Source organism: Taudactylus pleione, unplaced genomic scaffold (genome assembly GCF_031769625.1).
Source record: "Taudactylus pleione unplaced genomic scaffold, aTauple2 ptg000467l, whole genome shotgun sequence".
NCBI classification, from domain to species: domain Eukaryota; kingdom Metazoa; phylum Chordata; class Amphibia; order Anura; family Myobatrachidae; genus Taudactylus; species Taudactylus pleione.
In genome coordinates this window covers 466,747-480,783 of record NW_028284869.1, presented here as the reverse complement: position 1 = coordinate 480,783, position 14,037 = coordinate 466,747, and the positions used below count along the sequence as shown (strand labels likewise).

The 14,037-nt window shown below is 33.6% G+C and overlaps 12 non-coding genes across 12 annotated transcripts; all 12 read right to left on the bottom strand.

Annotated features, from left to right (window-relative positions):
- Window positions 1-600: 600 nt before the first annotated feature.
- TRNAG-UCC (transfer RNA glycine (anticodon UCC)) lies at window positions 601-672 on the bottom strand. The gene has a single exon. It is a non-coding gene; the product is annotated as a tRNA-Gly (tRNA).
- A 1,486-nt stretch (window positions 673-2,158) lies between these two features.
- Window positions 2,159-2,230, bottom strand: TRNAG-UCC (transfer RNA glycine (anticodon UCC)). Its single transcript has one exon. It is a non-coding gene; the product is annotated as a tRNA-Gly (tRNA).
- Window positions 2,231-3,297: 1,067 nt separating this feature from the next.
- TRNAG-UCC (transfer RNA glycine (anticodon UCC)) lies at window positions 3,298-3,369 on the bottom strand. Its single transcript has one exon. It is a non-coding gene; the product is annotated as a tRNA-Gly (tRNA).
- A 1,067-nt stretch (window positions 3,370-4,436) lies between these two features.
- On the bottom strand, window positions 4,437-4,508 carry TRNAG-UCC (transfer RNA glycine (anticodon UCC)). Its single transcript has one exon. It is a non-coding gene; the product is annotated as a tRNA-Gly (tRNA).
- A 1,067-nt stretch (window positions 4,509-5,575) lies between these two features.
- Window positions 5,576-5,647, bottom strand: TRNAG-UCC (transfer RNA glycine (anticodon UCC)). The gene has a single exon. It is a non-coding gene; the product is annotated as a tRNA-Gly (tRNA).
- Window positions 5,648-6,714: 1,067 nt separating this feature from the next.
- TRNAG-UCC (transfer RNA glycine (anticodon UCC)) lies at window positions 6,715-6,786 on the bottom strand. Its single transcript has one exon. It is a non-coding gene; the product is annotated as a tRNA-Gly (tRNA).
- A 1,067-nt stretch (window positions 6,787-7,853) lies between these two features.
- On the bottom strand, window positions 7,854-7,925 carry TRNAG-UCC (transfer RNA glycine (anticodon UCC)). Its single transcript has one exon. It is a non-coding gene; the product is annotated as a tRNA-Gly (tRNA).
- A 1,067-nt stretch (window positions 7,926-8,992) lies between these two features.
- Window positions 8,993-9,064, bottom strand: TRNAG-UCC (transfer RNA glycine (anticodon UCC)). The gene has a single exon. It is a non-coding gene; the product is annotated as a tRNA-Gly (tRNA).
- A 1,067-nt stretch (window positions 9,065-10,131) lies between these two features.
- On the bottom strand, window positions 10,132-10,203 carry TRNAG-UCC (transfer RNA glycine (anticodon UCC)). The gene has a single exon. It is a non-coding gene; the product is annotated as a tRNA-Gly (tRNA).
- Window positions 10,204-11,270: 1,067 nt separating this feature from the next.
- On the bottom strand, window positions 11,271-11,342 carry TRNAG-UCC (transfer RNA glycine (anticodon UCC)). Its single transcript has one exon. It is a non-coding gene; the product is annotated as a tRNA-Gly (tRNA).
- A 1,067-nt stretch (window positions 11,343-12,409) lies between these two features.
- On the bottom strand, window positions 12,410-12,481 carry TRNAG-UCC (transfer RNA glycine (anticodon UCC)). Its single transcript has one exon. It is a non-coding gene; the product is annotated as a tRNA-Gly (tRNA).
- Window positions 12,482-13,548: 1,067 nt separating this feature from the next.
- On the bottom strand, window positions 13,549-13,620 carry TRNAG-UCC (transfer RNA glycine (anticodon UCC)). Its single transcript has one exon. It is a non-coding gene; the product is annotated as a tRNA-Gly (tRNA).
- Window positions 13,621-14,037: the final 417 nt, after the last annotated feature.

Here is a 14,037-nt window from a genome sequence, read left to right as displayed (position 1 = left end):
CTTATGATCTTCAAAAATGAAAAGAATACACTGTTAATCCAGTAATTGACTGCAATGCACTTCTTTTGATGATGGAAAATATTAATACAATGCACAAAATAGGTTTAAAATGTAAATGAATAAATAAACATGATGTCCACTGAAGTCCACTTTTTGGCACTTTTGGAAAAGAGAATTTGAATCAAATGTTAAAGCAGATAATAGTAAAATATATTTAATAGCCTAATTTACATAAGACTATTCAGAGTTGGATATTTTTAAGATGCCATAAATCTAGTATTCTGTGAATGACAAAGCCATGACTCTGTCCATACCCCATAAGTGCTACACATACCAAGAAAGCTTCCCATTTGTTGAAAGGGCATTTCTTGGTCAGTGTATTCCTGATTTCTTCAAAACAAGAAACATTCTCTAAGGAGCTTATGATCTTAAAAAATGAAAAGAATACACAAGAAAAATCATGCTTTGGCCAGTGCGACACATACCAACAAAGCTTCCCGTTTTTTGAAAGGGCATTTCTTGGTCAGTGTATTCCTAATTCCTTCAAAACAAGAATAATTCTCTAAGGAGTTTATGATCTTAAAAATTGAATACAAACTATGCGTTGGCCGGGAATCGAACCCGGGTCAACTGCTTGGAAGGCAGCTATGCTCACCACTATACCACCAACGCTTCCTGGTTTTCAAAAGGGCATTTGTTAGTCAAATCTGTAAGCCACAACACCTGATTGTATGATTTCAATGCTCTACACTGTTAATCCATTAATTGACTGCAATGCACTTCTTTTGATGATGGAAAATATTAATACAATGCACAAATTAGGTTAAAAATGCAAATGAATAAATAAACATGATGTCCACTGAAGTCCACTTTTTGGCACTTTTGGAAAAGAGAATTTGAATCAAATGTTAAAGCAGATAATAGGAAAATATATTTAATAGCCTAATTTACATAAGACTATTTAGAGTTGGATATTTTTAAGATGCCATAAATCTAGTATTCTGTGAATGACAAAGCCATGACTCTGTCCATACCCCATAAGTGCTACACATACCAAGAAAGCTTCCCATTTGTTGAAAGGGCATTTCTTGGTCAGTGTATTCCTGATTTCTTCAAAACAAGAAACATTCTCTAAGGAGCTTATGATCTTCAAAAATGAAAAGAATACACTGTTAATCCAGTAATTGACTGCAATGCACTTCTTTTGATGATGGAAAATATTAATACAATGCACAAAATAGGTTTAAAATGTAAATGAATAAATAAACATGATGTCCACTGAAGTCCACTTTTTGGCACTTTTGGAAAAGAGAATTTGAATCAAATGTTAAAGCAGATAATAATAAAATATATTTAATAGCCTAATTTACATAAGACTATTCAGAGTTGGATATTTTTAAGATGCCATAAATCTAGTATTCTGTGAATGACAAAGCCATGACTCTGTCCATACCCCATAAGTGCTACACATACCAAGAAAGCTTCCCATTTGTTGAAAGGGCATTTCTTGGTCAGTGTATTCCTGATTTCTTCAAAACAAGAAACATTCTCTAAGGAGCTTATGATCTTAAAAAATGAAAAGAATACACTGTTAATCCAGTAATTGACTGCAATGCACTTCTTTTGATGATGGAAAATATTAATACAATGCACAAAATAGGTTTAAAATGTAAATGAATAAATAAACATGATGTCCACTGAAGTCCACTTTTTGGCACTTTTGGAAAAGAGAATTTGAATCAAATGTTAAAGCAGATAATAGTAAAATATATTTAATAGCCTAATTTACATAAGACTATTCAGAGTTGGATATTTTTAAGATGCCATAAATCTAGTATTCTGTGAATGACAAAGCCATGACTCTGTCCATACCCCATAAGTGCTACACATACCAACAAAGCTTCCCATTTGTTGAAAGGGCATTTCTTGGTCAGTGTATTCCTGATTTCTTCAAAACAAGAAACATTCTCTAAGGAGCTTATGATCTTAAAAAATGAAAAGAATACACAAGAAAAATCATGCTTTGGCCAGTGCGACACATACCAACAAAGCTTCCCGTTTTTTGAAAGGGCATTTCTTGGTCAGTGTATTCCTAATTCCTTCAAAACAAGAATAATTCTCTAAGGAGTTTATGATCTTAAAAATTGAATACAAACTATGCGTTGGCCGGGAATCGAAGCCGGGTCAACTGCTTGGAAGGCAGCTATGCTCACCACTATACCACCAACGCTTCCTGGTTTTCAAAAGGGCATTTGTTAGTCAAATCTGTAAGCCACAACACCTGATTGTATGATTTCAATGCTCTACACTGTTAATCCATTAATTGACTGCAATGCACTTCTTTTGATGATGGAAAATATTAATACAATGCACAAATTAGGTTAAAAATGCAAATGAATAAATAAACATGATGTCCACTGAAGTCCACTTTTTGGCACTTTTGGAAAAGAGAATTTGAATCAAATGTTAAAGCAGATAATAGGAAAATATATTTAATAGCCTAATTTACATAAGACTATTTAGAGTTGGATATTTTTAAGATGCCATAAATCTAGTATTCTGTGAATGACAAAGCCATGACTCTGTCCATACCCCATAAGTGCTACACATACCAAGAAAGCTTCCCATTTGTTGAAAGGGCATTTCTTGGTCAGTGTATTCCTGATTTCTTCAAAACAAGAAACATTCTCTAAGGAGCTTATGATCTTCAAAAATGAAAAGAATACACTGTTAATCCAGTAATTGACTGCAATGCACTTCTTTTGATGATGGAAAATATTAATACAATGCACAAAATAGGTTTAAAATGTAAATGAATAAATAAACATGATGTCCACTGAAGTCCACTTTTTGGCACTTTTGGAAAAGAGAATTTGAATCAAATGTTAAAGCAGATAATAATAAAATATATTTAATAGCCTAATTTACATAAGACTATTCAGAGTTGGATATTTTTAAGATGCCATAAATCTAGTATTCTGTGAATGACAAAGCCATGACTCTGTCCATACCCCATAAGTGCTACACATACCAACAAAGCTTCCCATTTGTTGAAAGGGCATTTCTTGGTCAGTGTATTCCTGATTTCTTCAAAACAAGAAACATTCTCTAAGGAGCTTATGATCTTAAAAAATGAAAAGAATACACAAGAAAAATCATGCTTTGGCCAGTGCGACACATACCAACAAAGCTTCCCGTTTTTTGAAAGGGCATTTCTTGGTCAGTGTATTCCTAATTCCTTCAAAACAAGAATAATTCTCTAAGGAGTTTATGATCTTAAAAATTGAATACAAACTATGCGTTGGCCGGGAATCGAACCCGGGTCAACTGCTTGGAAGGCAGCTATGCTCACCACTATACCACCAACGCTTCCTGGTTTTCAAAAGGGCATTTGTTAGTCAAATCTGTAAGCCACAACACCTGATTGTATGATTTCAATGCTCTACACTGTTAATCCATTAATTGACTGCAATGCACTTCTTTTGATGATGGAAAATATTAATACAATGCACAAATTAGGTTAAAAATGCAAATGAATAAATAAACATGATGTCCACTGAAGTCCACTTTTTGGCACTTTTGGAAAAGAGAATTTGAATCAAATGTTAAAGCAGATAATAGGAAAATATATTTAATAGCCTAATTTACATAAGACTATTTAGAGTTGGATATTTTTAAGATGCCATAAATCTAGTATTCTGTGAATGACAAAGCCATGACTCTGTCCATACCCCATAAGTGCTACACATACCAAGAAAGCTTCCCATTTGTTGAAAGGGCATTTCTTGGTCAGTGTATTCCTGATTTCTTCAAAACAAGAAACATTCTCTAAGGAGCTTATGATCTTCAAAAATGAAAAGAATACACTGTTAATCCAGTAATTGACTGCAATGCACTTCTTTTGATGATGGAAAATATTAATACAATGCACAAAATAGGTTTAAAATGTAAATGAATAAATAAACATGATGTCCACTGAAGTCCACTTTTTGGCACTTTTGGAAAAGAGAATTTGAATCAAATGTTAAAGCAGATAATAGTAAAATATATTTAATAGCCTAATTTACATAAGACTATTCAGAGTTGGATATTTTTAAGATGCCATAAATCTAGTATTCTGTGAATGACAAAGCCATGACTCTGTCCATACCCCATAAGTGCTACACATACCAAGAAAGCTTCCCATTTGTTGAAAGGGCATTTCTTGGTCAGTGTATTCCTGATTTCTTCAAAACAAGAAACATTCTCTAAGGAGCTTATGATCTTAAAAAATGAAAAGAATACACAAGAAAAATCATGCTTTGGCCAGTGCGACACATACCAACAAAGCTTCCCGTTTTTTGAAAGGGCATTTCTTGGTCAGTGTATTCCTAATTCCTTCAAAACAAGAATAATTCTCTAAGGAGTTTATGATCTTAAAAATTGAATACAAACTATGCGTTGGCCGGGAATCGAACCCAGGTCAACTGCTTGGAAGGCAGCTATGCTCACCACTATACCACCAACGCTTCCTGGTTTTCAAAAGGGCATTTGTTAGTCAAATCTGTAAGCCACAACACCTGATTGTATGATTTCAATGCTCTACACTGTTAATCCATTAATTGACTGCAATGCACTTCTTTTGATGATGGAAAATATTAATACAATGCACAAATTAGGTTAAAAATGCAAATGAATAAATAAACATGATGTCCACTGAAGTCCACTTTTTGGCACTTTTGGAAAAGAGAATTTGAATCAAATGTTAAAGCAGATAATAGGAAAATATATTTAATAGCCTAATTTACATAAGACTATTTAGAGTTGGATATTTTTAAGATGCCATAAATCTAGTATTCTGTGAATGACAAAGCCATGACTCTGTCCATACCCCATAAGTGCTACACATACCAAGAAAGCTTCCCATTTGTTGAAAGGGCATTTCTTGGTCAGTGTAATCCTGATTTCTTCAAAACAAGAAACATTCTCTAAGGAGCTTATGATCTTCAAAAATGAAAAGAATACACTGTTAATCCAGTAATTGACTGCAATGCACTTCTTTTGATGATGGAAAATATTAATACAATGCACAAAATAGGTTTAAAATGTAAATGAATAAATAAACATGATGTCCACTGAAGTCCACTTTTTGGCACTTTTGGAAAAGAGAATTTGAATCAAATGTTAAAGCAGATAATAGTAAAATATATTTAATAGCCTAATTTACATAAGACTATTCAGAGTTGGATATTTTTAAGATGCCATAAATCTAGTATTCTGTGAATGACAAAGCCATGACTCTGTCCATACCCCATAAGTGCTACACATACCAAGAAAGCTTCCCATTTGTTGAAAGGGCATTTCTTGGTCAGTGTATTCCTGATTTCTTCAAAACAAGAAACATTCTCTAAGGAGCTTATGATCTTAAAAAATGAAAAGAATACACAAGAAAAATCATGCTTTGGCCAGTGCGACACATACCAACAAAGCTTCCCGTTTTTTGAAAGGGCATTTCTTGGTCAGTGTATTCCTAATTCCTTCAAAACAAGAATAATTCTCTAAGGAGTTTATGATCTTAAAAATTGAATACAAACTATGCGTTGGCCGGGAATCGAACCCGGGTCAACTGCTTGGAAGGCAGCTATGCTCACCACTATACCACCAACGCTTCCTGGTTTTCAAAAGGGCATTTGTTAGTCAAATCTGTAAGCCACAACACCTGATTGTATGATTTCAATGCTCTACACTGTTAATCCATTAATTGACTGCAATGCACTTCTTTTGATGATGGAAAATATTAATACAATGCACAAATTAGGTTAAAAATGCAAATGAATAAATAAACATGATGTCCACTGAAGTCCACTTTTTGGCACTTTTGGAAAAGAGAATTTGAATCAAATGTTAAAGCAGATAATAGGAAAATATATTTAATAGCCTAATTTACATAAGACTATTTAGAGTTGGATATTTTTAAGATGCCATAAATCTAGTATTCTGTGAATGACAAAGCCATGACTCTGTCCATACCCCATAAGTGCTACACATACCAAGAAAGCTTCCCATTTGTTGAAAGGGCATTTCTTGGTCAGTGTATTCCTGATTTCTTCAAAACAAGAAACATTCTCTAAGGAGCTTATGATCTTAAAAAATGAAAAGAATACACTGTTAATCCAGTAATTGACTGCAATGCACTTCTTTTGATGATGGAAAATATTAATACAATGCACAAAATAGGTTTAAAATGTAAATGAATAAATAAACATGATGTCCACTGAAGTCCACTTTTTGGCACTTTTGGAAAAGAGAATTTGAATCAAATGTTAAAGCAGATAATAGGAAAATATATTTAATAGCCTAATTTACATAAGACTATTCAGAGTTGGATATTTTTAAGATGCCATAAATCTAGTATTCTGTGAATGACAAAGCCATGACTCTGTCCATACCCCATAAGTGCTACACATACCAACAAAGCTTCCCATTTGTTGAAAGGGCATTTCTTGGTCAGTGTATTCCTGATTTCTTCAAAACAAGAAACATTCTCTAAGGAGCTTATGATCTTAAAAAATGAAAAGAATACACAAGAAAAATCATGCTTTGGCCAGTGCGACACATACCAACAAAGCTTTCCGTTTTTTGAAAGGGCATTTCTTGGTCAGTGTATTCCTAATTCCTTCAAAACAAGAATAATTCTCTAAGGAGTTTATGATCTTAAAAATTGAATACAAACTATGCGTTGGCCGGGAATCGAACCCGGGTCAACTGCTTGGAAGGCAGCTATGCTCACCACTATACCACCAACGCTTCCTGGTTTTCAAAAGGGCATTTGTTAGTCAAATCTGTAAGCCACAACACCTGATTGTATGATTTCAATGCTCTACACTGTTAATCCATTAATTGACTGCAATGCACTTCTTTTGATGATGGAAAATATTAATACAATGCACAAATTAGGTTAAAAATGCAAATGAATAAATAAACATGATGTCCACTGAAGTCCACTTTTTGGCACTTTTGGAAAAGAGAATTTGAATCAAATGTTAAAGCAGATAATAGGAAAATATATTTAATAGCCTAATTTACATAAGACTATTTAGAGTTGGATATTTTTAAGATGCCATAAATCTAGTATTCTGTGAATGACAAAGCCATGACTCTGTCCATACCCCATAAGTGCTACACATACCAAGAAAGCTTCCCATTTGTTGAAAGGGCATTTCTTGGTCAGTGTATTCCTGATTTCTTCAAAACAAGAAACATTCTCTAAGGAGCTTATGATCTTCAAAAATGAAAAGAATACACTGTTAATCCAGTAATTGACTGCAATGCACTTCTTTTGATGATGGAAAATATTAATACAATGCACAAAATAGGTTTAAAATGTAAATGAATAAATAAACATGATGTCCACTGAAGTCCACTTTTTGGCACTTTTGGAAAAGAGAATTTGAATCAAATGTTAAAGCAGATAATAGTAAAATATATTTAATAGCCTAATTTACATAAGACTATTCAGAGTTGGATATTTTTAAGATGCCATAAATCTAGTATTCTGTGAATGACAAAGCCATGACTCTGTCCATACCCCATAAGTACTACACATACCAAGAAAGCTTCCCATTTGTTGAAAGGGCATTTCTTGGTCAGTGTATTCCTGATTTCTTCAAAACAAGAAACATTCTCTAAGGAGCTTATGATCTTAAAAAATGAAAAGAATACACAAGAAAAATCATGCTTTGGCCAGTGCGACACATACCAACAAAGCTTCCCGTTTTTTGAAAGGGCATTTCTTGGTCAGTGTATTCCTAATTCCTTCAAAACAAGAATAATTCTCTAAGGAGTTTATGATCTTAAAAATTGAATACAAACTATGCGTTGGCCGGGAATCGAACCCGGGTCAACTGCTTGGAAGGCAGCTATGCTCACCACTATACCACCAACGCTTCCTGGTTTTCAAAAGGGCATTTGTTAGTCAAATCTGTAAGCCACAACACCTGATTGTATGATTTCAATGCTCTACACTGTTAATCCATTAATTGACTGCAATGCACTTCTTTTGATGATGGAAAATATTAATACAATGCACAAATTAGGTTAAAAATGCAAATGAATAAATAAACATGATGTCCACTGAAGTCCACTTTTTGGCACTTTTGGAAAAGAGAATTTGAATCAAATGTTAAAGCAGATAATAGGAAAATATATTTAATAGCCTAATTTACATAAGACTATTTAGAGTTGGATATTTTTAAGATGCCATAAATCTAGTATTCTGTGAATGACAAAGCCATGACTCTGTCCATACCCCATAAGTGCTACACATACCAAGAAAGCTTCCCATTTGTTGAAAGGGCATTTCTTGGTCAGTGTATTCCTGATTTCTTCAAAACAAGAAACATTCTCTAAGGAGCTTATGATCTTCAAAAATGAAAAGAATACACTGTTAATCCAGTAATTGACTGCAATGCACTTCTTTTGATGATGGAAAATATTAATACAATGCACAAAATAGGTTTAAAATGTAAATGAATAAATAAACATGATGTCCACTGAAGTCCACTTTTTGGCACTTTTGGAAAAGAGAATTTGAATCAAATGTTAAAGCAGATAATAGTAAAATATATTTAATAGCCTAATTTACATAAGACTATTCAGAGTTGGATATTTTTAAGATGCCATAAATCTAGTATTCTGTGAATGACAAAGCCATGACTCTGTCCATACCCCATAAGTGCTACACATACCAAGAAAGCTTCCCATTTGTTGAAAGGGCATTTCTTGGTCAGTGTATTCCTGATTTCTTCAAAACAAGAAACATTCTCTAAGGAGCTTATGATCTTAAAAAATGAAAAGAATACACAAGAAAAATCATGCTTTGGCCAGTGCGACACATACCAACAAAGCTTCCCGTTTTTTGAAAGGGCATTTCTTGGTCAGTGTATTCCTAATTCCTTCAAAACAAGAATAATTCTCTAAGGAGTTTATGATCTTAAAAATTGAATACAAACTATGCGTTGGCCGGGAATCGAACCCAGGTCAACTGCTTGGAAGGCAGCTATGCTCACCACTATACCACCAACGCTTCCTGGTTTTCAAAAGGGCATTTGTTAGTCAAATCTGTAAGCCACAACACCTGATTGTATGATTTCAATGCTCTACACTGTTAATCCATTAATTGACTGCAATGCACTTCTTTTGATGATGGAAAATATTAATACAATGCACAAATTAGGTTAAAAATGCAAATGAATAAATAAACATGATGTCCACTGAAGTCCACTTTTTGGCACTTTTGGAAAAGAGAATTTGAATCAAATGTTAAAGCAGATAATAGGAAAATATATTTAATAGCCTAATTTACATAAGACTATTTAGAGTTGGATATTTTTAAGATGCCATAAATCTAGTATTCTGTGAATGACAAAGCCATGACTCTGTCCATACCCCATAAGTGCTACACATACCAAGAAAGCTTCCCATTTGTTGAAAGGGCATTTCTTGGTCAGTGTAATCCTGATTTCTTCAAAACAAGAAACATTCTCTAAGGAGCTTATGATCTTCAAAAATGAAAAGAATACACTGTTAATCCAGTAATTGACTGCAATGCACTTCTTTTGATGATGGAAAATATTAATACAATGCACAAAATAGGTTTAAAATGTAAATGAATAAATAAACATGATGTCCACTGAAGTCCACTTTTTGGCACTTTTGGAAAAGAGAATTTGAATCAAATGTTAAAGCAGATAATAGTAAAATATATTTAATAGCCTAATTTACATAAGACTATTCAGAGTTGGATATTTTTAAGATGCCATAAATCTAGTATTCTGTGAATGACAAAGCCATGACTCTGTCCATACCCCATAAGTGCTACACATACCAAGAAAGCTTCCCATTTGTTGAAAGGGCATTTCTTGGTCAGTGTATTCCTGATTTCTTCAAAACAAGAAACATTCTCTAAGGAGCTTATGATCTTAAAAAATGAAAAGAATACACAAGAAAAATCATGCTTTGGCCAGTGCGACACATACCAACAAAGCTTCCCGTTTTTTGAAAGGGCATTTCTTGGTCAGTGTATTCCTAATTCCTTCAAAACAAGAATAATTCTCTAAGGAGTTTATGATCTTAAAAATTGAATACAAACTATGCGTTGGCCGGGAATCGAACCCGGGTCAACTGCTTGGAAGGCAGCTATGCTCACCACTATACCACCAACGCTTCCTGGTTTTCAAAAGGGCATTTGTTAGTCAAATCTGTAAGCCACAACACCTGATTGTATGATTTCAATGCTCTACACTGTTAATCCATTAATTGACTGCAATGCACTTCTTTTGATGATGGAAAATATTAATACAATGCACAAATTAGGTTAAAAATGCAAATGAATAAATAAACATGATGTCCACTGAAGTCCACTTTTTGGCACTTTTGGAAAAGAGAATTTGAATCAAATGTTAAAGCAGATAATAGGAAAATATATTTAATAGCCTAATTTACATAAGACTATTTAGAGTTGGATATTTTTAAGATGCCATAAATCTAGTATTCTGTGAATGACAAAGCCATGACTCTGTCCATACCCCATAAGTGCTACACATACCAAGAAAGCTTCCCATTTGTTGAAAGGGCATTTCTTGGTCAGTGTATTCCTGATTTCTTCAAAACAAGAAACATTCTCTAAGGAGCTTATGATCTTAAAAAATGAAAAGAATACACTGTTAATCCAGTAATTGACTGCAATGCACTTCTTTTGATGATGGAAAATATTAATACAATGCACAAAATAGGTTTAAAATGTAAATGAATAAATAAACATGATGTCCACTGAAGTCCACTTTTTGGCACTTTTGGAAAAGAGAATTTGAATCAAATGTTAAAGCAGATAATAGGAAAATATATTTAATAGCCTAATTTACATAAGACTATTCAGAGTTGGATATTTTTAAGATGCCATAAATCTAGTATTCTGTGAATGACAAAGCCATGACTCTGTCCATACCCCATAAGTGCTACACATACCAACAAAGCTTCCCATTTGTTGAAAGGGCATTTCTTGGTCAGTGTATTCCTGATTTCTTCAAAACAAGAAACATTCTCTAAGGAGCTTATGATCTTAAAAAATGAAAAGAATACACAAGAAAAATCATGCTTTGGCCAGTGCGACACATACCAACAAAGCTTTCCGTTTTTTGAAAGGGCATTTCTTGGTCAGTGTATTCCTAATTCCTTCAAAACAAGAATAATTCTCTAAGGAGTTTATGATCTTAAAAATTGAATACAAACTATGCGTTGGCCGGGAATCGAACCCGGGTCAACTGCTTGGAAGGCAGCTATGCTCACCACTATACCACCAACGCTTCCTGGTTTTCAAAAGGGCATTTGTTAGTCAAATCTGTAAGCCACAACACCTGATTGTATGATTTCAATGCTCTACACTGTTAATCCATTAATTGACTGCAATGCACTTCTTTTGATGATGGAAAATATTAATACAATGCACAAATTAGGTTAAAAATGCAAATGAATAAATAAACATGATGTCCACTGAAGTCCACTTTTTGGCACTTTTGGAAAAGAGAATTTGAAACAAATGTTAAAGCAGATAATAGGAAAATATATTTAATAGCCTAATTTACATAAGACTATTTAGAGTTGGATATTTTTAAGATGCCATAAATCTAGTATTCTGTGAATGACAAAGCCATGACTCTGTCCATACCCCATAAGTGCTACACATACCAAGAAAGCTTCCCATTTGTTGAAAGGGCATTTCTTGGTCAGTGTATTCCTGATTTCTTCAAAACAAGAAACATTCTCTAAGGAGCTTATGATCTTCAAAAATGAAAAGAATACACTGTTAATCCAGTAATTGACTGCAATGCACTTCTTTTGATGATGGAAAATATTAATACAATGCACAAAATAGGTTTAAAATGTAAATGAATAAATAAACATGATGTCCACTGAAGTCCACTTTTTGGCACTTTTGGAAAAGAGAATTTGAATCAAATGTTAAAGCAGATAATAGTAAAATATATTTAATAGCCTAATTTACATAAGACTATTCAGAGTTGGATATTTTTAAGATGCCATAAATCTAGTATTCTGTGAATGACAAAGCCATGACTCTGTCCATACCCCATAAGTACTACACATACCAAGAAAGCTTCCCATTTGTTGAAAGGGCATTTCTTGGTCAGTGTATTCCTGATTTCTTCAAAACAAGAAACATTCTCTAAGGAGCTTATGATCTTAAAAAATGAAAAGAATACACAAGAAAAATCATGCTTTGGCCAGTGCGACACATACCAACAAAGCTTCCCGTTTTTTGAAAGGGCATTTCTTGGTCAGTGTATTCCTAATTCCTTCAAAACAAGAATAATTCTCTAAGGAGTTTATGATCTTAAAAATTGAATACAAACTATGCGTTGGCCGGGAATCGAACCCGGGTCAACTGCTTGGAAGGCAGCTATGCTCACCACTATACCACCAACGCTTCCTGGTTTTCAAAAGGGCATTTGTTAGTCAAATCTGTAAGCCACAACACCTGATTGTATGATTTCAATGCTCTACACTGTTAATCCATTAATTGACTGCAATGCACTTCTTTTGATGATGGAAAATATTAATACAATGCACAAATTAGGTTAAAAATGCAAATGAATAAATAAACATGATGTCCACTGAAGTCCACTTTTTGGCACTTTTGGAAAAGAGAATTTGAATCAAATGTTAAAGCAGATAATAGGAAAATATATTGAATAGCCTAATTTACATAAGACTATTTAGAGTTGGATATTTTTAAGATGCCATAAATCTAGTATTCTGTGAATGACAAAGCCATGACTCTGTCCATACCCCATAAGTGCTACACATACCAAGAAAGCTTCCCATTTGTTGAAAGGGCATTTCTTGGTCAGTGTATTCCTGATTTCTTCAAAACAAGAAACATTCTCTAAGGAGCTTATGATCTTCAAAAATGAAAAGAATACACTGTTAATCCAGTAATTGACTGCAATGCACTTCTTTTGATGATGGAAAATATTAATACAATGCACAAAATAGGTTTAAAATGTAAATGAATAAATAAACATGATGTCCACTGAAGTCCACTTTTTGGCACTTTTGGAAAAGAGAATTTGAATCAAATGTTAAAGCAGATAATAGGAAAATATATTTAATAGCCTAATTTACATAAGACTATTCAGAGTTGGATATTTTTAAGATGCCATAAATCTAGTATTCTGTGAATGACAAAGCCATGACTCTGTCCATACCCCATAAGTGCTACACATACCAACAAAGCTTCCCATTTGTTGAAAGGGCATTTCTTGGTCAGTGTATTCCTGATTTCTTCAAAACAAGAAACATTCTCTAAGGAGCTTATGATCTTAAAAAATGAAAAGAATACACAAGAAAAATCATGCTTTGGCCAGTGCGACACATACCAACAAAGCTTTCCGTTTTTTGAAAGGGCATTTCTTGGTCAGTGTATTCCTAATTCCTTCAAAACAAGAATAATTCTCTAAGGAGTTTATGATCTTAAAAATTGAATACAAACTATGCGTTGGCCGGGAATCGAACCCGGGTCAACTGCTTGGAAGGCAGCTATGCTCACCACTATACCACCAACGCTTCCTGGTTTTCAAAAGGGCATTTGTTAGTCAAATCTGTAAGCCACAACACCTGATTGTATGATTTCAATGCTCTACACTGTTAATCCATTAATTGACTGCAATGCACTTCTTTTGATGATGGAAAATATTAATACAATGCACAAATTAGGTTAAAAATGCAAATGAATAAATAAACATGATGTCCACTGAAGTCCACTTTTTGGCACTTTTGGAAAAGAGAATTTGAATCAAATGTTAAAGCAGATAATAGGAAAATATATTTAATAGCCTAATTTACATAAGACTATTTAGAGTTGGATATTTTTAAGATGCCATAAATCTAGTATTCTGTGAATGACAAAGCCATGACTCTGTCCATACCCCATAAGTGCTACACATACCAAGAAAGCTTCCCATTTGTTGAAAGGGCATTTCT